We start from the raw sequence: 21,385 nt of genomic DNA on the forward strand, positions 1-21,385 counted from the left end.
GGGGCAACTGCAGCCAAAAAATCTTGCCCTAAGTCTCAAAATTGGTGAATTCCACCTAAATGTTCTATCTGGAAATGATTTACAGGCTGAAATTTTAATCAAAGAATACAAAAGGTTACTATCTAGAATAACAGATAGCTGGAAATAACTTACTGGTTGAAATTTAATGGAGGGGTATAGAAAGTTATCATCTAGAATAGTGGATAGCTGGAAATGATTTATAGTCTGAAATTGGAGTTTCAGAGAATTTATATATAGGCTAGTTTAGATATCTAGAAGTATAACCTTGGCTTTAAAATCACCTCAAAGCGTTGAATAAGTTGGTTGATGTATTGCTAAGTCTTTGAAGTTGGCTTCAGTGGATTTGGACTCTTTTTTTCTGGTGTCCTGGTAGTTCTCTGATGGCCTACTCCCTCCCATCTTTTGCGTGTGGCTGTGTCCACAATTACAGTGTATTGACTGTCACGTCATTAGCGTTTGCTTATCAAGTCACCTTTGGAGGGAAGAGAAGGAAATCGTACAGATTCACGCACTTGGCTTGGCCGAGCACCTAGGCCCCCATTGCCTGTGTGGGCTCAGCCCAGTGAGTAGGTGCCTTTGGCATGCTCAGCTCGCGGGGATGTCAATGGTGTGAGTCCCCCGATGATTTCTGGAAGCAGTGATTGACTCAGCCTGATGGAGCAGCCAGCCTCCTAATGCCCTATAAATAGAGCCGGCTTACTCTCCCAAACATAGAGCAGCGATAGAATCAGCTGTCGGCATTTTCCCTCAGCCTGAAAGAGACGCAGACACAGCTGGGAGCAGGACTCCTTCCCCCACTTGAACTACGAGGACTCGAGCTTTTCAACTGCGTACCTGGAGAAAAAAGGCAAAGAAGACAATATACTAAGGAGAAACATTTTGGTAAGCAGTATATCTTTTGCAAGTTATGTAGCTGATTTTAAACCCTATTTAAGTTGGATTTTTATCACGTAGAAGATGAATGGGAGATGGAATTGGTGCCTCAGTGAAATTGTGAAAGGTACAATTGAGGATTGATTGTCCACTTCACACCACCTCAGTTTTCTGTAGCATTGACTTCAGAAGCGAGTCTGAATAGTGTTAAAGACCAATTTCATCCTCAGGGAAGCTTCACCATTAACAGTATTATTATATGGTATATTGCCTACCAAGGATTTGGGCCAGCATTACACTTTGTTTTCCAAGGAGCAGAAGTCTCCCTTTCTTTGGCAGACCAAGACTAAGCTGAACCTGAGCAGATTTGATGTATATGCCACCTTCTGTACTTTTTCTGTGAAATCTTTCAGCGTTAACTGAGCATCAATTGATTTAAGGATTCAAAAGATTCCACACAAAGTTTTTGAAAGTTCCCTGGAGGTCAAAATGTTCATTTAAAACTGAGATTCATTTCAGATTGAAGTGATAGTGCACTTGGTGTAAATGTGAGCCATTATGAGAAGCCCTTTCAGAGTGGTCTTCAAATCCTATTCTGCTATTTTCAAATGATGCTGTCAATTTTTAGGTGCACATACATGCCCAAACCCCTTTTGCAGAAATATAATTGCACCTTACGACACAATTACAGATATACTTGGATTGCCAGTATGAGTTCTGTACTGGATGTAAAGTAAAAAGTAAAATTTATTTATTTGTCACAAAGTAAGGCTTACATCAAGATTGCAATGAAGTTACTGTGAAATTCCCCTAGCCACCGCACTCTGGGTCAATGCACCTAACCCACACTATGGGAGGAAACAGGAGCACCTTGAGGAAACCCATGCAGACACAGGGAGAATGTGCAAACTCCAAACAGACAGTGACCCAAGTCAGGAATCGAACCTGGATCCCTGGCACTGTGAGGCAGCAGTGCTAACCACTGTGCCACTATGCCACCTATGTTTTTGTATAAAGGGTGCGGCAGGGAGATGTACTGTAACAAAGGCAGAAGCTCAGGGCAGGATAGTCAAAGGCTGTCTAAGCTGCTTGTTGGTCTTCTCATAATAGGTGTGAAACTATTATCAATAATGGAATAACTGATTCCTCCTCTGTACACTGCTGGTAAGGTTTGTAGATCAAGTTTTTGTGGGTTCAATAAAGTTATTGAACCATGATGAAGCTAGAACTTCATGAGTCAACTGCGATTGTTTAAAAAAAATTGTATCGATACTGTGGTAACTTAATATTTGATAGAGGAAGTTAACTGACTATTTCCATGACCTGAAATGTCAGCGTAATTCACAGACACACACTGTGTGTACAAAAATGCTGATGAACATGTATTTGAAGTTCTGTAGTCATCTAGTTTGCTACCATTTGATGAGTGGCAGAGAACATCAAGAGCTATGTTAGTATAATGCTTTTGCCTATGTAATAGTGATTACACTTTAAAAGTAATTCGTTAGTTGCAAAGAGCTTTTGGACATCCCTAAGGATATGATAGATATTGCACAGAATTTTCTTGCTTAAAAAGAGATTCATAATAGAGTAGAAAATCTGATATTGAACACAAACTAGAGGTTAAGGGGGAAGGTCAAAGGCAAGGTGAAAAAGATAGGTTTAGCAGAACTAGGGAAGTGGGAAATGTGGTAGCGAGGGGTTTGTTAAGAAATTTCCAGAGAGCATAGAGTGATGGTGGAAGTCTGGATCAAGGAGGAAAGTCTAACCAAACATAATGGAACAGTGTGTGCTACCTGGGAACTAAGATTACAGGAATGTCCAGAGTATCTTCATTGAGGCCTCCTCCAACGTTTGAGGATTTTGAAAGCACTGCACTGGGAGATGCAGAGACATTTAACAACAACAACTTGGCTAATTCTGATGTATAAGATTGTTAAAATGCTGTAAGCGAGTTGTTCGGAACAGATTATTTCACAGTCCTGGCATAAGTGTTTTAAAGTGACTTGTCATTTGCTGATTAAGCTTGAACACAGAAATTATCTCAAAAATCAGTGGCATAAGTTTTCTGTCCCAAGTTTCTCCATCCTCCCCCGAAGGCCCAAGCTGAGGCAAATATTCCAAAATACCGATGATCTTCCAGTAACTTGCTTGTGAGCCCAATTGTCATGAGTATTGATAGTGAGTGCATGCAGATTATTGGACTGAGTGAGCATCAGAACTGAGCACAATCCTGTCAAGCAAAAGCCATTTGATAGCAATTTGGAATGGGAGCCCTGGTTGATATTTCTGTTCCTAGCACATTCATGCTAACAGTATCACTCTGGATAAGAACAACTAACTTAGTGCAAATCAGGGATTGACGCTGGAGCAATGCTAACCTGTATAATTGACCAACCTGCAGATTACTTCCAGAGCCACTGGGTGATTAATATTAGAACACATCATTTACCAATCCTTCTTAGCAGGAATACATTGTCACGGCAATTGGAATTGACATAACAAGAGAAACACATTAATTATGGAGGACTTTAATCTTCATATAAATTTGATAATCTATAAAAGTGTAAAGTGGGGAGTTGGCAACAAGTTCCAGAATGTATCCTAAATACTTTTCCACATATATACCAATAGATACCATTTAGCACCGCTGCTTCACAGTGCCAGGGACCCGAGTTCAATTCCAACCTCATGTGACTGTCTGGGTGGACTTTGCATGTTCTCCCTATGTCTGCATGGCTTCCTCAGGTGCTCTGGCTTCCTCCCATACTCCAGGTGGTTAGGTGGATTGGTCATGCTAAATTGTCCCTTAGTGTCAGAGGTATTAGTGGGGTAAATACATGGGGTTGTAGGGATAAGGTCTGGGTGGGATTGTTATTGGTGCATGCTCAATGCACTGAATGGCCTCCTTCGACGCTGTAGAGATTCTACGAAAAGGTCATCGCAAAATGTAGAGCAAAATGTGTTCTGACTGGAGGAATAAATAGCATGGGAAAATGAAGCAAAGTATAAATAACATAATAAAAGGAGTTATCACCATTGTCCCTTACATTGGCTCCCAGTTTGCTCATGCCAAAATTTGAATTGTCCTCCTCGTTTTCAAATTCTTCCATGGTCTTTTCCCTCCCTGTCACCCGTCCTACAGCCCTCCAGAAGGTGTGTTCCTCCAACTCTGGAATCTTGCTCATTCCCAGTTTCTCTCATCCCTTCATCGACAGTCATACCTTCAACCATCTAGGCACCAAGCTAGGACCTAGCTAGGATTCCTATTCCTGATATCTAACAATTCCAGCTGGATGAGATCATTCTCAGTTCCCACTGTGCAAATAACAGACATCACTGTCTCTCTAAAACTCTTCACCTATTCTCCTTTTACGATGCACCCTAAAACTTACCTCATTGATCAGGCTGTTACATTCCAGTGCCCATATCTCATTTTCCAGCTTGGTGCCAAATTTTAGTTTATTATGCTTTTATGCAACACTCAGAGATGTTTACTTAAATTCAAGGTACTGTATGAAATATAAATTCTTACATTAGCATCGTGTTAACTGATTTTAGTAGGTGGTTTTCTAAAAAAATGAAAGATTTGCATTTATATATCACTTTCCCCAACATTGAATGTATCAAAGTGCTTTACAATACAAAGAAATGCTTTTGAAATGTAGTCACTGTTGACGTATAGGAAACATGGCAGCCAATTTGAATACAGCAACCTCCCACAAACGGCAATATAAAAATGATCTGTTTTTTTGGGATGTGGATTGAGGAATAAATATCAGCCAGAACACTGGGAATAACTCACCTGCTCTTCTTCAAAATTCCAGTTCCCTTCCCTCACCTAGTGGTGCACCAAGGCTTATTTTTCCATAGCTACCAATTCCTGGAACAAGTCACTACCTGTTGCCAGAGGCTTACAGTTTCTGGGAGCGCTACTCTACTTCGAGTGTGACTGACCAAGAGTCTCTCCCACTCTTACCACCAGCCATTGGCCTGGTGGAAGGATTTCACTGCCATGGAGGTGGCATGTGGTTAGCACTGCTGCCTCACAGTGCTATGGCCTCAAGGATCCATGTTTGATTCCAGCCGTGGGTCACTGTCTGTGTGGAGGCTGCATGTTCTCCCCATATCTGTGTGGATTTCCTCCTGGTGCTCCGGTTTTCTCACACAGTCCAAAGATGTGTAGGTTAGGTGGAGTAGTCATGGTAAGTGCATGGGGTTGTTGAGATTGGGTAGGAGTTGGACTTGGGTAAGGTGTTCTTTCGGTGAGTCTGTGCAGAATTAATGGGCCGAATGGCCTTCTTCTGCACTGTAAGGATTCTAGGTGGGGTCACCTTCGAAACTTGCATTGGGATGTGGGGCAGCCTGCCTTAACTTGTAATCCAGTCTGACCTCACCCTCTCAATGACTATCTACTAGCCAAAGATTAAGAATTTAAACATTAGAATGGCTCGAGTTTTTACCCACTGCTGCAGACATAAGGAAATTCTCAGGAATTTGTACGCTGTGAGTGAATTGATGGGTTAAGGAGGCTGAAGCTGTGAGCCTGAAATGTGTTGGAGTTAAGTAATTATTTAATGGGCTGAATCTGTCCAACCTCACCAACTGGTCTCTGCTATTCTTCACCAGCTGTCACTGCAGGGAAACCTCTTTCAGATTCCCTTCCAAGAATAGTGACTTTGCATTCTTGCAAAGCGAGACAAATGTCGGGAGCTTTGATGGACTTTCTTCCTGAGCTGTGAGCTATGATAGCTATTGTCTATCAGTGCGATTGTCATGAGCACGATGCTCAGCTTATTTTAAAACTGGCAATTTAAATAGAACATCAAGCATCCAGTCAGCAAGCAGACATTTGCTTTGCTGAATTTAGAACCCTGCCTGATTTTCAGCCACAGTTATGATACTACCCCAAGATCCATAGTATAGAGCCTGGATATACGATGTAGGTCTGGGCCTAAGACACAGGGCCAAGGTTCATGATACAGGCCCAGGCTTATAAGAGAGAGTCAAGGTTCATTATGCAAGAACAAACCTCTGATGCTGGATCAAGAGCAAACTAATAATGATCAGGATGCTGGAACAAGGCTAATGTTGCAGGAACATAGCATGCAGGCATCCCCAGGTTTGTAAAGAGTAGCTGATGGTTGAGATACATCAAAGAGTAATTTTGGCACTAAGTCTGAATTGTAAAAGCACAGAGATTGTGAGACATCTCACAGCTTTAAGGTCCTGGAAAAGGAACTGTATATATCAGATCTGAGGCTAAGGTCTTTGTTCCCAGGTCGGGTGAATAGAGCCAGGAGGTTTCCTGACTCCGTGAAACCAATTCTTAAAAATGTCCACCTGCAGGTCAGATTTTCGGTCTGTGGGACAGACTGAAATAAGAGTGGAGGTGGATGACCCTGAAACAAGCCCTGGAGGCCTGCCTCTGTGTGCCAGCATAGTGTTTAAATAAACAAAATACTGAAGCAAAAACCAGACTCCCAGTCCTCACCCCTCACCCCCACAAAACATACTCTGTTTGGCCGATCCATGCCAACATCTATCAACCCATATCCCCCACCTATTCTCATGGTTCCCCCATACCCCTATGTCAACCCACACACCCCCAACCCCCACACACAACACTTTGCCCTCACCTCCTCCATGCCAACTCGCCTATTAGCCTTGGATCCTTCTTTGACAGCTTTGATGACTTTGAGAGTTCTAAATATTCCCTTGACAGCTAGATAGTTTTTTTTGGCAGTGTTTTGACAGCTGGACAGTTCCTTGACAGCTTGACAGTTCCAAAGAGCTTATGTGTTACAAGTGCAAAATCTTGTTTAATTTTAATAGTCCGAAGGAGTGTCTAACCTCTCCCAAAGGGAATTTTACCTCTTACAAAGAGTGTCTTATCTCTCACAAAAGTGTTCCAGAGCCAAAATGAATACTTCAAGATCAGATCTCTTCTTACCCTATTCTATAAGTATCATAAATCCCACTTCAGCAGGGGGAGCTGATGATTTAAGCATCCAGCTGCCTCTGTGAATTGTGCATGTGTAAGTTCTAGTCTGACTCCAATCCCACCACTGCAAAGATGGGAAATGGCAGGTTCAGGGGCAGGACTTTGAGTTTTTGATAATTTCTGGGATTTTTGCCATGATGAAAATGCTCTCTGTTATGGTGAAAATCTGGGGCCATATTTCTACCATTGCCAATAATTCTTTATTGATTTGCCTTTTGCTAGACTTTGTCACCATATAATTGCCTACATGTTCATATCTTTACCTCAATGTTTCCTTGTCTCTTTATCTTCCTAATTATTATTTTACATTTCCCTTCACCAATAGTCTATCAACAATAAAGGATTAGCACTATTACATCATAGCACCAGGGACCTGGGTTCGATTCCCGGCTTGGATCATTGTCTGTGTGGAGTTTGCACATTCTCATGGGTTTCCTCCAGGTGCTCTGGTTTCTTCCCACAGTCCAAAGGTGTGTGAGTTAAGTGCATTGGCCATACTAAATTGCCCGTTAGTGTCCCAGGGTACATATGGTAGAGGGATTAGTGGATTAAATATGTGGAGTCACTGTAATAGGGCCTAGGTGGGATTGTTGTCGGTGCAGACATAATGGGCCAAATGGCCTCCTTCCCTCCTTCTGCACTGCAGATTTTCTATGATTCTAACAATAAGTAAACCCTTGACCAAGTCACCAATAATTCTCCCTACATGTTGTGAATGTTCCCTTCGAATCTCCAGCAGGAAATGAAGAGTAAAAGGAGATATCTTCAACAACATTCAAAATTCTCAGCAATGACTTGCTTTCCTCTGTTCCACTGGTGATTGCTGGAAAAGATCATTAAAAGAAGGTTCTTCCACTAAAATGACATGCTGCCTCTAATGGTTGTCAACCAAACCCTTTTCTAAGTGACCATTCCTAGTGCTGGCTTCAACTACTTTACCCTGATGCTGACGTGCTCTAAACCAGCTTTGTAGCTTAGTACTCCATCTTGATCAAACCTCTTACTAAAGCGATCAAGAGGTATGGGAGGAAAACAGGTTCAGAATATTGAATTTGATGATCAGCCATGATCAAAGTGGAGCAAGCTTGAAGGGCTGAATGGTTTATTCCCACTTCTATTTTCTATGTTTCTATGTTTAGTGCCTAAAGAATGCAATGAAAATTGCCCTTAATTTTTTAAAAATTAACAGTTCTAAGGAGATTATACCTCATGTTATGAAGTAGGAGAACAGTTCCAGCACCTCACATGAGTGCAGTTACCAGGCAGTTAGGCCTGCAGAGATCGTGTCAGGCCCAAAGCCAAGCTCCTGTTGCTTACTGACAGAGACAGCAATATTACCGCTAGTCTCAAAATATTCAGTGGAGTGTATGTGCCAGTTTAAATATAAACGGTTTACCCCACGTCTGGTAGACACACAGAGATTTATGCTGCAAAACATTTTCTAACCCGATAGACAAGTTAAATGGATTATCCATAATTAATGATGAGATTACAAATAAGGTTGGCGAACATGTGTCCGGTTTTGGCCAAGACAAATTTATTTTCCAGCACACTTTATGAAAATTTCTAAGAGATATGCTGAATAGGTATCTTCCTTAAATTAGTTATATTTTCCCTGTTTATTTCTGTGGCTCGTGATGTGAAGCAATTAAATGCTCAGTATACCTGTAGCATTTAGTAACACTGTTACTTCTTGGCTGGGAGACTGTGGCCGATATTTAATGTTTGGGTGAGGCTCATAAAATCCCGTCTGAGGCCAACGGAGAATTCCGTTCTGTGAGCCGCACCCACGTCAATTTCGGAGCAGGCGTGGAGGTAAAATTCCAGCCTATGGGTTCAAATACCACCCCATGAGTTTATGGTAATACACTGTCTAATGCTTAAGACCAAGGGAAAGCATGTCAGTGTTCCTGATAAGATACTAACAGCCTTAATTGTCTGTTCAGGCAAATGTCAAAGAATCCCTGATGCCATTTGAAAAAATGTGGGATTTTCTCTGGGGTCCAAGCAATCATTTGCCCTCACCAGTAGGAGACAAAGCTAAGTCCAACTAGTCAGTTGTTACATTGATTATTGGGACATCTTGTGATCTTGTGCAAAACGGCTACTGCATTTGCCAATAATTCAATTATAATGAATACACCTCAGTGTTTTTATAGTGCATAAACTGCTTAGTAATGTAATCTGCTATATAAATGCAAACTCAGAACCCAACAATGCACTGGTTCCCTGCGCTATCTCGTCTTTCTCCCGTCATCTGTCCATTTCTGCTCAATCCCTCCACCATCACTACCCCATGCCTTATTTCACTCCTAGCCCTCAATTCTCACTGCTGAGTGTGGTAAGGTGGGCGCTGCGATAGGGAAAGTGTGTATCTGCTCAAGCGTTCCTGTCTGTGGAACTGAAATAGTTGCATACAGCTGGTTAGGTGCATTGACCATGCTAAATTCTCCCTCAGTGTACCTGAACAGGCGCCAGAGTGAAGTGACTAGGAATTTTCACATTAATTTGTTGCAGTGTTAACATAAGCCTACTTGTGGCACTAGTAAATAAATAGACTTAAAGCTTACAGGCCTTCAAGACATCCAAAAGAAATGTTTTTGAAGTACCAGGTAAACAAGTATCAGCCTTGGAAATTAGAGCAACCTGAATCAGATACCATGCACTGGTACTTGTACACTTAAGGAGGATGTGATGTTATATTAAGCATCTGCTTGAGCTTTCAGATCATGGACATGGCAATTTTTGGTGACAAGTAAAAACACCTTGGCTAATATTTGCCATTCATCTCCTTGTTGTTATTGAGATCCAACTCTGTGCAAATTAACTGTTGCGATTACAGCAGTGGTTACATTTCAGGAATATTTATTTTTGATATCCTGAAGACATGAAAGAAGCTATATAAATCCAACTTCTTTCTTGGCTGTAAAAGGAACTCTTTGGTGCTTTCTCGGTATTTTGGATTTATACCAAAGAGTTCTCTTTGGAGCGCACTGTGAGTTCTCCACACAGTGGCAGACAAACAGCCACGAGACAATGAAAAGTTGGAACTGGCCTCACTCGCTATTGGGACATTTATTACACAGAAGAGCATGATGTGATTGTACAGCAGATCCTGTGATTGTTTAGTGTAAGTAACTTAAGGCCCTAAAGCCAGCTGACAGTGATTCCTGCAGGGACGGATCACAATCTCTTCCTGCCCTTGTTCCACACAATGGGTGGGCTGGCATTCCCTTTGCTTGAGGTCGTTGTTTATTCAGTGCTGATAACTCCAGCGACTGACACATTGTTGGCTGACAATTCAGAGCTGTGCTGTGCTGAGTCTGCAGCTCCCTCTGTATGTGCATGCGTGTGCATGTATTTTATGGTCGGTAATTAGCTCATTAATGATTGCAGCAGTACATCTGAAAAAACTCCAAAAGATTGAAAGACAGTTGCAAATTCATAGTTTGAGATTAATATTATTGATTTTTTTTGTGAATGATCTTTAGACCTGGGAGAGATGGATAATAAAATGCTGCAGCTTTATAAGACCCTAGTCGGACCCCACTTGGAGTACTGTGCGCAGTTCTGGTCGCCTCATTACAAGAAAAGTATGGAAGCTATTGAAAGGGTGCAGAGGAGATTTACAAGGATGTTGCCTGGATTGGGTGGCATGCCTTATGAGGATAGGTTGAGGGAGCTCAGTCTTTTCTCCCTGGAGAGGTGAAGGTTGAGAGGCGACCTGATAGAGGTTTATAAGATGTTGAGAGGTATAGATCGGGTGGATTCTCAGAGGCTAGTTCCCGGAGCTGAAATGTTCACTATGAGGGGACACAGGTTTAAGGTGCTGAGGAGCAGGTACAGAGGAGATGTCAGGGGTAAGTTTTTCACTCAGAGGGTGGTGAGTGAGTGGAATCAGCTGCCATCGGTGGTGGTGGAGGCGAACTCGTTGGGGTCTTTTAAGAGACTTCTGGATGAGTATATGGGATTTAATGGGATTGAGGGTTATAGGTAGGCCTAGTAGGTAGGGATATGATCAGCACAACTTGTGGGCCAAAGGGCCTGTTTGTGCTGTAGTTTTCTATGTTCTATGTTCTAAAAGTGTTTTTGAGTGATAATTAATGATCTTTTTAAAATGCGCACATTAAGAATTCTTCGTGAGGGGGTCTGGGATTCATAGTGCAGGATGCCACCAATAATATTTCAAGAGTAAGAGAGAATGCAAATCAAATGAGGAATGGATAGTTTGGACAAGCATTGCTTGGGATTGTGGAATAAAGAGGTATGAATACCCTAGGATTTCAGTTGATAACAGATCTGCAACTCACACTGTTTGCGGGATTCTTAGACATGGTTGACTCAACGTTTGTAAGAAATAGGGGACCAAACACAGAGCTGGGATGCCAATAGTATCATGAGATCAATAGCAGGAGCAAATTGCATTTCTATAGAGTTCCCCACATACATTAAAGGGTCAGATTTTCGGTACCAACACAGGTAGCTTGTGTCTGGAAGTTTGCTGAGTTATTGAATCCACTTTGATTTAAAGTGCCTAGTCACACACAACTTTAGCTCTGGGGGAGGGCATTCGGGGCTGGAGTCAGGTCCATTGATCCTAGAAGCAGATCCTAGGCAGCTTCAGACGTAGGTTGGTTGGAAGGCCTGGCTTTGTTCTCTATGGTTTCGTTCACTGGTTTAATAAAAGCAATTAGGCCACTTAGTCTTCCCCCTTCACACCATCTCAGCATCTGCCTCCCCCACACTATTCCCAAGGCTCCTCATACTCTCAGTGCCAACACATGCATAACTTTACTATACAAGCTTGGCTGAGAGCCTAAATCAATAAAAGGATTCGTTCAGCAGGGAATCTGTTTTGACAAGTGTAGTGAATTAATGACTTTATTTGATTGACATTTTAAGTGGTTACAATAAATTACTATTTCTATGATTTATTTCGTCAATGTCTCAGCATTTATTTGGACAAAATTAAGAGGTGTGAAGTGTTTGAAGCTTCTGTTATTGACACTTTAAGGATCTGTCTGATTTATAGGGCTGTAAGAATGCCAGTTTTTTTCTCAAGGAAAACTTCTGAATGGGCTTTTTCCTCAACACTTCCACACTTACCACTGTTGATAATGCAAATAGTGCATACTGGGTGAATGGGCATGGAAGAGGCATGAGTTGGCATAGAGTTGGGTTGGAGGATATGAGGGATCTTGAGAAGTGGATGGGGGCGTGGATAAGACATTTTAAACATGCCTTTCAAATCTTCACGAATACGGACTGTGGTTCTCGAGTTCTCTAAGAGGATATCAACCACGAGTTATGGGGAAGCTGGCCCAATTCCTCAAAAATTGCAGGAGGCTACGAGATGCCGAACCAGGCCAGGATGGACAGTGCTGGCTGGCTAGCCACACCTGTATCCCACACTGATAAAACTTTCCAGCACTGGAAATGGGAACAGGAATCCTGGAATCAGATTCTACCCTTGAAAATCCTGCCCAAATTGTCTCAAAGTGTTGAAAATGAAGAAGCAACAATGCTGATAAGAGCAGGAAAGGGAAAGACAGGAGGGTTATTGAGAGAGGAGCGTTAGTGAGAGGGCTGGACTGTATCAGTTGCAAGATTGGTTTGGAGAAGAGTTTTTGAAACAGGAGTAATGCAACATGGCAGGATATCTATCCAGGTTCCTGCATGACTGGGGAGAACTTATTAGCTGATCAAGCTAAACTGGAAGGTGCACTTCATGACTGAAACTCGATTTGTATTGGCAGCAATGGGAATGTGTCTGAGGGAAGTGAGTTGATCTATACTTCTAAAAAGTGCTTTCTTCAATAGATTGTGTAGCACTGTTTTCAGCCATATTTTCTTGAATTCTCTTCCTAAGACCATCTGCTTTGCCCTCATTAGCCTCTTTCAAAAATTCTTCAAAATCCGTTCCTTCAAACTATTCCCCGAATGGTTTTAACATTGTTCACATCTACTTTGCCTTCCATGAAGCACCTTTGGATGCGATGATGCCAAGTTGGGAGGTCATTTACTTGGGAGCAGTGGGTTACATAGGATTAAGTGCATGGGTAAAATTGTACCAGATGGCATTCAATGTGGGAGAGTATGATGTTTGAATCTGAGAAAGACATATCTGAATATTTTCTTACTGGGAGAGATTCTGCTCTGTGGAGCAACAGAAAGACTTGGGTTACCGTGTGAGCAAGTCACTAAAACATAGTGCACAGGTGCAAAAATGTGAATGTAATGTTGGCCTTTATCTCAAGGGGTTGGAATGCAACTGGGAGGAAGTTATGCCTTAGATTAATCTCAAATTCCTGGCCACTCCAGGACAATCCACATGGGTTGGCAACTAGTGGGCTCAGGCCTCCCTGCAGCAACTTGAACTGGATAGACCAGGATTGCACCAGTTGGAAATCGGAAACATTTTTCTTAAGAAGGCCTGTAGTTTTCTTGTTGTGGAGCAATTAAAAAAAACTCCTGAAATTTGATGAAATAAAAATCTTTCCTCTTGCAGCCAGGAAGAAATTATTGCACGGAGGGCATCCAAGACCAATAACCAGCCATTGGGAGGAAAAAAAGGTCTCTTCTGTCAGTGAGAGGTCAGCCACATCTATCTGTCTAAAAGATCTGCAGCAGGCCCTACAGTGAAGCCTGTGAGTATTCAGCATTCCATTCATTCTCTCTCAAACCATAGAGGTCAGGAGGACATCATAAGTAGACCATGACATTCCTGAATTGCTTGCAGAGGCAGAACTGTTCTTAAAGGGGCACCTTCATTTAAAAAAAATTGCTTGGCACATCTTTCAATTTACTTGTTAGTAACTAACCTGCAACAGTTGTATTATTGGGAAGGTAAATTGGAAACATTAAAGAGTTTGTGTTTGCTCTCTTTGGAAAAAATGTTGCCTGACCTGACTATTTCTAATATTTTCTACTAATATTTCAGGTTTCTAGTATCCGCAGTATTTTGATTTTGTATTATGGCACTGGTTATGTGAGTTCACCAGTTATCTAGAGGTCTAGACTAATAATCCACAATTTATAATCCCACCACAATGGGTTGAGAGCTTAAATTCAATTAAAAAGTCTAGGAAATAAAACGGTGACAGAATGGGTCACATTTCACCAGTTGTGGAACAGAATAGGAACAGGATTAGGTCATTCAACCCCTTGAGTTTTCTCTGCCATTCTCGAGATCATAGTTGATCTTTATCCTAATTCTATCTGCCCACTTTGGCTTCATATTCCTTAATACCTGCTAAGATGAGTGTTGGATCAAGCTCAAGATGGGATGCAATGCCTTATCCTACCAGGTTGGATCTTGTTTGTCTCTCTTTTGGAGGCCAGGAATTGGATTCAGTTTGAATTTTAACTTGGTTTTTGGAGCAAGTAAGGAGATGGATTCGCCCAGTCCACTCTGGGCTTTGTAACATTAAGAATGGAGTTTAAACTTTTAAAGATTATTGAGGTCAGATTTAACATAATCAATCGGGTAATCTACTGCTTTTTCTGGGAAAGATTGTTACATGCTTTTTGTGTGAAAAAGTATTTTCTAGCAGCATAGTCTGCCATTGGTTTTAAGGTAATGTCCTTTGTTCTAATGCTGTCCCACTAGTGGGAACAGTTGCTCTCTATCAAACTAGTTGTTGTCAAATTCCTAACCGTCTATTATCAGATCACTTTTTCTATTCCAGGGAGCACATTGTTTGGTTGTGTCATCACTCATAATTTTTCCCTGAAATCCTGGTAACATTAAGGTGGATCTGTGCTGATATATCCTGTTAAAGATCTTGTGCCCAGAACAGTTACAATACTCCAAATGCAGTCCAACCAGGCCTTTGGATAGTGTATCAAATCTCCTTCCCCATTAGCACTTTTTTTTTAGTTTTTGATCACTGTACAAATGGAATCCTAAAATCTCTTTGGACTTCACAGTTCCTAACTTTCCATCATCAAAAAATACCTGGATCTATCCTTTTCTTTATCCTTCTCTCGGGGCTGCACAGTAATGCAATGGTTAGCATTGCTGTCTCATGGTGCCAGGGATCGAAGTTCAATTCCGGCCTCAGGTACCTATGAGAAGTTTGCACATTCTCCCCATGTTTGCATGGGTTTCCTCCAAGTGTTCCAGTTTCCTCCCATAGTCCAAGGATGTGTGGGTTAGTTTGATTGGCCATGCTAAATTGCCACTTAGTGTCAGGAGGATTAGCAGGATAAATACATGGGGTTACAGGGTTAGGGGCCTGGGTGGGATTGTTGTCAGGGCAAACTTGATGGGCTGAATGGTCTCCTTCTGCACCTTCAAAATAGAAGGCCTCAGACTTGTCTGCATTGAAATCCATCTGTCAGAGTTTTGTCCATTCATTTAATCATAGAATCTCTACAGTGCAGAAGGAGGCCATTCGACCCATCAAGTCTGCACCAACAGCAATCCCACCTAGCCTTATCCCCGTAACTCCACATATTTACCCCTCCAACCCAAGCATCCTGGGACACTAAGGGGTAATTTAGCATGGCCAATGCACCTAACCCACACTTCTTTGGACTGTGGGAGGAAACCAGAGTACCCGGAGGAAACTCACGCAGACATGGGGAGAACATGCAGACACCACACAGACAGTGACCCCAGCCAGGAATTGAATCTAGGTCCCTGTGAGGCAACAGTGCTAACTGCTATACCACCGTGCCACCTAGCAATAAGTCTTTGTAATTTTATTCTTCTGACGACACGGCTAACAAAACCCACTTAAATTTGTGTCATCAGGAGAATGGAATTACAGCAATGATTGATCTTCAAATGTGCTTAATAGGCTGTGAAGTACAAGGACATGCTTAGTTAGTGAAAGACACCATGTAAATGCTTGTGTTTCTTTATTACACCATGTATGGGAAAACACTAGTTCCACAAGAGCAGAGTGATTTATATTCCACCAGACATGGGAAGCACAGACTTTTAATGGGGCAAATCGACACCTGCACTTTGAATTTTAAAAAGTCTCTTGCTTGCCAATCAAGTTACTGGTTAACATGAAAACTTCACTCAGGGAGAAATTACACTCCTTGTGAAGATCTGATTCAGTGGAATTTGTTAAGCACAGTAGCTGATGTGTGTGCGTTGGTTACATTTGTGCTGAGCTATTTTTATCCCATTCTGCCTGTTATTTTTACGGATCTGAAGAGTGTTTTATCCGACTGCCGCATGAACCTGCTCAGTGTTTCCCCTGCCAGTGGCAGCTCTTTGGCAGCTCAGTGAAGGATCAGGCAGTCAAGCAGGCTGCTTCCCGCAGCAGTGAGCAGCTGCTGTTCTGCTTCCTAAATGTACCCTCTTGGCTGAACGTGTAGCTGTATCCTTGTACACGATGCTCACATGACACCTTTTGGAAGGATGTTGCTACTTCAGGGCTCAGAAAAAAAAGAACGGGGTGGAAATTCGCCTCTATTGTACCTAGAATTAGCACCCCAATTGAAAGGCCTGAGGCAAGCCCGGCATCAAGCCTCGGGCCTTGTCTCACTCATTGTGGTGTGCTGCTTCACCCGCCAAACCTCCATAGGCAGCTTGCCTGTTTTAGAGAACAACATTAGCATGGTTGATGTTGTGCATAAGGGCTTTCAAAGGGTCTTTTAATGAGACTCCTAAAATAGGCTTGTTAACAAAATTGAACCCCTAGCCATTAAAGGGATGATGAGAGTGGCTCGGGGACAATCCAAAGATGTGCGGGTTAGGTGGATTGGCCGTGGTAAATTGCCCCTTGGTGTCAGGGGGACTAGCTGGGTAAATATGTAAGGTTAAGGGGATAGGACTTGGGTGGGATTGTTATCAGTGCAGTATCAATGGACCGAATGGCCTCCTTCTGCACTGTCTGGATTCTATGATTCTTCAATGATTCTATGACAGGAAACTGAGGATAGATGTGAACTGTTGTTTCCTGGACTGGAGGGAAGTGTATGGTGCCCTCCCCGGGGTGACTATTAGGACTTTCTGATATATAACCTGGACTTAGAGAGACAGGGCATAATTTCAAAATTTGAAGGTGACATAGCCAGATTGCCGAAATAAAAGGACACATAGAAGGTGCATTTCTGTGGAAAGGAAGAGAAGTGATCTAAATTGAAAGGGGTAGTGAACATATAGCATTTTTGGAGGTGAAGGGGTATGTTAGAAAAATATATGAGGCCCTTGGCTTCACAGATCATAGACCATAGAAGATCATAGAATCCCTACACTGCAGAAAGAGGCTATTCAGTTTATCATGCCTGCATGGATAGCAATCCCACCCAAACCCTATCACTATAACCCTTTGTATTTACCCTGCTTATCCCCCTGATAGCGAGAGGCAATTTAGCATGGCCAATCCACCTAACCCGCACATCTTTGGACTGTGGGAGGAAACTGGATCACCCAGAGGAAACCCATGCAGACACGGGGATAACATGCAAATTCCACACAGCCAATCACCCAAGGCTGGAATTGAACCTGGCTCCCTGGCACTGTGAGGCAGTAGTGCTAACCACTTTGCCACCATGCCACCATGGAGAAAAAGAATAGAAAAACAATAAAATCATGTTAAACCTTTCTAAAACATGACCTCAGAAAGGGTGCAGGGAAGATTCACTAGAATGGTGCCAAAGTCGCCCAAGCAATTGGAGCCCAAGCCATTTTCGTCAGGGGGTACCAACCAGATATTAGGATCCTCATTAACACATGTAATGTGCACATGTCCATTTTGGTCTGATGCCAGTTGCTTTCCAGGCATTCTTGGAGTGGTGGGCATAACATTGCAAACTTGGTGATTGTTGCCTCCTGTTTCCAATTGTAAAATGGACACAATGGTGTAAACCATAATTTATCCTTTTGTCTCTGCCCTCAACACTCCATATTTACAACATAATAAAATGTCCAAGTGGTGCAGGAAATGTTGGTCAAAGAATTACATTTTAAGGAGGCCTTCGATAGTTGGCAATGAGGTAGCCAGACAAAAATGTTCAGGGAGATAGAACATCATAGAATAATAAAATCCCTACCATTGCAGAAGGAGGCCACTCAGCCCACCGATGCCTGAGGCACACTACTGATCAGAAGCCTACATTTTGAAAAACAGCACTGGTTCTTCACCAGAGCTTCCCACCAAAATCAACAAAATCAGTTTTGTGTGCTGGGCTTTAGAAGCAGAATGAAGCTGCCAAGGGACTTGAAAGTAAGGATGATGTTGTTGGAGAATACAAAATCAGTAATCAGTAAAGGCTACAGCTGATGGATGTGCTTAAGGTGCTAAGTCATGGCAGGATACTCTTCCAAGGGCATTAGCTGCCCTGCTTTATACATTTGAAAATAGCCATTAAGTTGTGGCGTACATCAGAGCTTCTTCCAGCGTGGCTAGTTGGTAGCATGCTTAACCCCTAAGTTGAAGAATTTGAGCACTATTCCATTAGAGTCATAGAGGTTTACAGCATGGAAACAGGCCTTTCGGCCCAAATTGTCCATGTTACTCAGGTTTTACCATTAAGTTAGTCCTAATAGCCCACGTTTGACCCGCATCACTCTATACCAATCTTACCCATGTAACTGTCTAACAGGAATGTGCCTATCCTGAACACAGGTTAACACACTTTTGAAATCCTCCCACTTACCAGACATTCATTTGCCAGCCAAGAGATGCCCCCAGTGAGCTTTTGAAAGTTCCTGTCCATTACCATCAAAATTGGCCTTGCTCCAATTTAGAATTTTATCTTTTGGGCCACACCAATAGTTCTCATTAGTCTGAGGATATAATCTTGGTTGATATTAGTTTATACTATAGGAAGTGCTAAGTAGTAAGAGATGTCCTTTGGAAAAGAGGTTAAACTGAGATCATGGGTGGGATTCTCCGGCCTCGCTAATGCCAAAACCAGAGAATCCCGTGCAAAGTCAATAGACCTTTGTGTGATCTGCTCTCTGCCTGCTACGATTTCCGTGGCAAGTGGGAAAGGAGAACTCCCCCTAGTATCTGTCTGATTTAGGTGCATATTAAACACAAACTTTAACAAAGGTTGATAAGTTTGACATTTGAAAGGATAAGATCAAATGGCCTTCTTCATTTGAACAGCTTATTTATGGAAAACCTTTTACACAAATCATGTTCCTGTAGTTCTTATCAGACAAGGGCAGTGGATCCATGGGTTCACTACAACCTGCAAATTTCCCCTCCAAGTTACTTGCCATCCTTTCCTGGAAATATATCATGGTTTCTTCACTGTCGCTGGGTCAATATCCTGCTGCTGCTGCACTAACAACATTGTGGGTGTACCATGGACTGCAGCACTTCAAGAAGGCAGCTCGCCACTAGCTTCTCAAGGGCAATACGGGATGGGCAATAAATGCTGGCCTAGCCAGTGATACCCACATCCCTTGAATTCATTTTTAAAAACCCTAGGGTTGGGAGAGGAATTCCAGTCTGATTTTCCTTCTCTCTCCATTTCCTTCTTTCTCCAGTTGAAATAACCTGGTAATACCAGATGAGACTGAAACCTATGAATATGGGGTTTTCTAATCTGTAAGTCTCAGATCTATATAATTAGCAACTGAGGAAATCTGAGGAGGGAGCAGTGGCAAGTGGGCACATATTGAGTGTAGCAGAGGTGCGATGCTAACATCTACTACCAATTAAGTTTGAGTAAACTTCTATTTAAACTTCGAGATTCATTGGGTTTCAAAATGGGTTGGTGCCTGCTGAGACCTATAGTTATCAATTTATTTAATTCATTTTTAGGTCATTTCTTCTCAAGAGAGTATTCATCAGTCAGTGAACAACATTCACCAGCTCAAGGTAGGAGAAAAGAGTGAGTTTAATGGCACATTCGTTGATTTTATTTTGCAGTGGTCTCAATGGCTGACATTACATTGGTTCTATTCCTCGCTTCTCAATTCCATCCTCCCAAGGCAACACTGCACATTGTCACACCATCCATCGCCAACCCTCCATTGCACCCCTATTAATGATGTTTCAAAGAGTGCCTTTAACAGGATTGCATCAGAGATTCTGGGAAATGAACTTACTGCCTCCTCCCCTGTCATCCCTCTTCTGCATTTTCATTCCTTCTCGTTAGGCATTGGAATGCATTTGACTCTGGATTGTTGTCTCATGACAGGGGATCTCTGCCAAGTTACTTTGTTCTCTTTTCATGTTTAACTTCCAGTCTGTTAGAATCATAGAAAGTAGAAGCGGAGTAGACCATTCGGCCCGTCAATCCTGCTCTGCCATTCATTTTGATCATGGCTGATCACCAAATTCAATATCCTGATCCTGCCTTCCCCCCATATCCCTTGATCCCTTTAGCCTCAAGATTTATATCTAATTCCTTCTTGAAATCACACAACGTTTTGGCCTCAACTACTTTCTGTGGTATTGAATTCCACACATGCTAGGTGAAAAAAAATTCTTCTCACCTCAGTTCTAAAAAGTTTTCTCCTTATCCTCAAACTATGATCCCTAGTTCTGAACTCCCCCACTATCAGGAACATTCTTTCTGAATCTACCCTGCCCTAATCCTGTTAGAATTTTATAAGTTTTATAGTTCTTAGAGATTAAGGGACCATGCCAGATACATTTAAAGATAAACATTTTGATATCTGATTGTTTTTAATTTTACTCAAAGGTTTGAATTAGGAGCTGGAATAGATCCACTAGACTACTTGCTAAGGATCTTGAAGTCACATTTCCACCTGTAGTATTTGTGTTCAAACCTAGCTTTAATTGCTTGAAAGTCTCCTCTCGCCACCAGTGGTATGGACTCTAAGTGAAATGAGTTTGACAGTTCCTAATGTGTGCCACCTTGGTGCTAACTTTACATTCAATGTCCATCATAAACTCATCAAGACATAAGTTGCATCTATCATTAATCTTCGGACATTGGCTAACACATGATTAGGCTCAATTCTTTGGATAGTCACCAAATCAGCATAAATAGAAACCCAATATGCTTGAGAAACACCACTTACAAGGCATTAAATTTGAATAGATTACTTGTGTGTTTGCCCCAATTTATCACATCAACTTGCTCTCTCCAACATGTTAAACTTGTTTCCACCAATTCCTCACCTAAGTGACGCTCAGTTCAAAATCCTTTCTCCAGACACGGTCCATGTTGAGAAGGACAAAGTCTACGGTCTATTTGTTCACCATTCAAAATATCACACACCAATTTTGATATGTTCTTAGTAGCAAAAATAATCTGTGGTATTTAATTATTGTATAAAATCTGCTACACTTTGACCTGGAAGTACTATCACTGCATATGTGTTCGTGTGTGAAATTTGCCGTGATTTTGATTAACAAATGTCTTAAAGGGGGAATCTTGTCAACAAAAGGCTAATTATACTGTTTTTATAATAGCGTTCACCAACACTATTGACAAAAACACCATAATAGCACAAAAACTTTACCATTTTCACTTGAAAACAGTATGCCAAGATACTGTATTGAGCTCTTTGGGTCATCGTTCTTCCTGAAATGGCAA

At 41.9% G+C, this 21,385-nt stretch overlaps 1 protein-coding gene across 2 annotated transcripts in view; it reads left to right on the plus strand.

Annotated features, from left to right (window-relative positions):
- Positions 1–748: 748 nt before the first annotated feature.
- The window catches only part of LOC145346797 (xin actin-binding repeat-containing protein 1-like), a 31,873-nt gene continuing 11,236 nt past the window's right edge, over positions 749–21,385 (plus strand). For both annotated transcript variants that reach the window (XM_080194532.1, XM_080194533.1), the window contains exons 1-3: positions 749–903; positions 13,407–13,545; positions 19,639–19,695. The gene's annotated coding sequence lies outside the window, so the exon portion shown is untranslated. The remainder of the gene's footprint in view (positions 904–13,406; positions 13,546–19,638; positions 19,696–21,385) is intronic.

This window comes from Carcharhinus amblyrhynchos, chromosome 8, assembly GCF_965287045.1.
Source record: "Carcharhinus amblyrhynchos chromosome 8, sCarAmb.v2.hapA, whole genome shotgun sequence".
In the NCBI taxonomy this organism is placed as follows: Eukaryota; Metazoa; Chordata; class Chondrichthyes; order Carcharhiniformes; family Carcharhinidae; genus Carcharhinus; species Carcharhinus amblyrhynchos.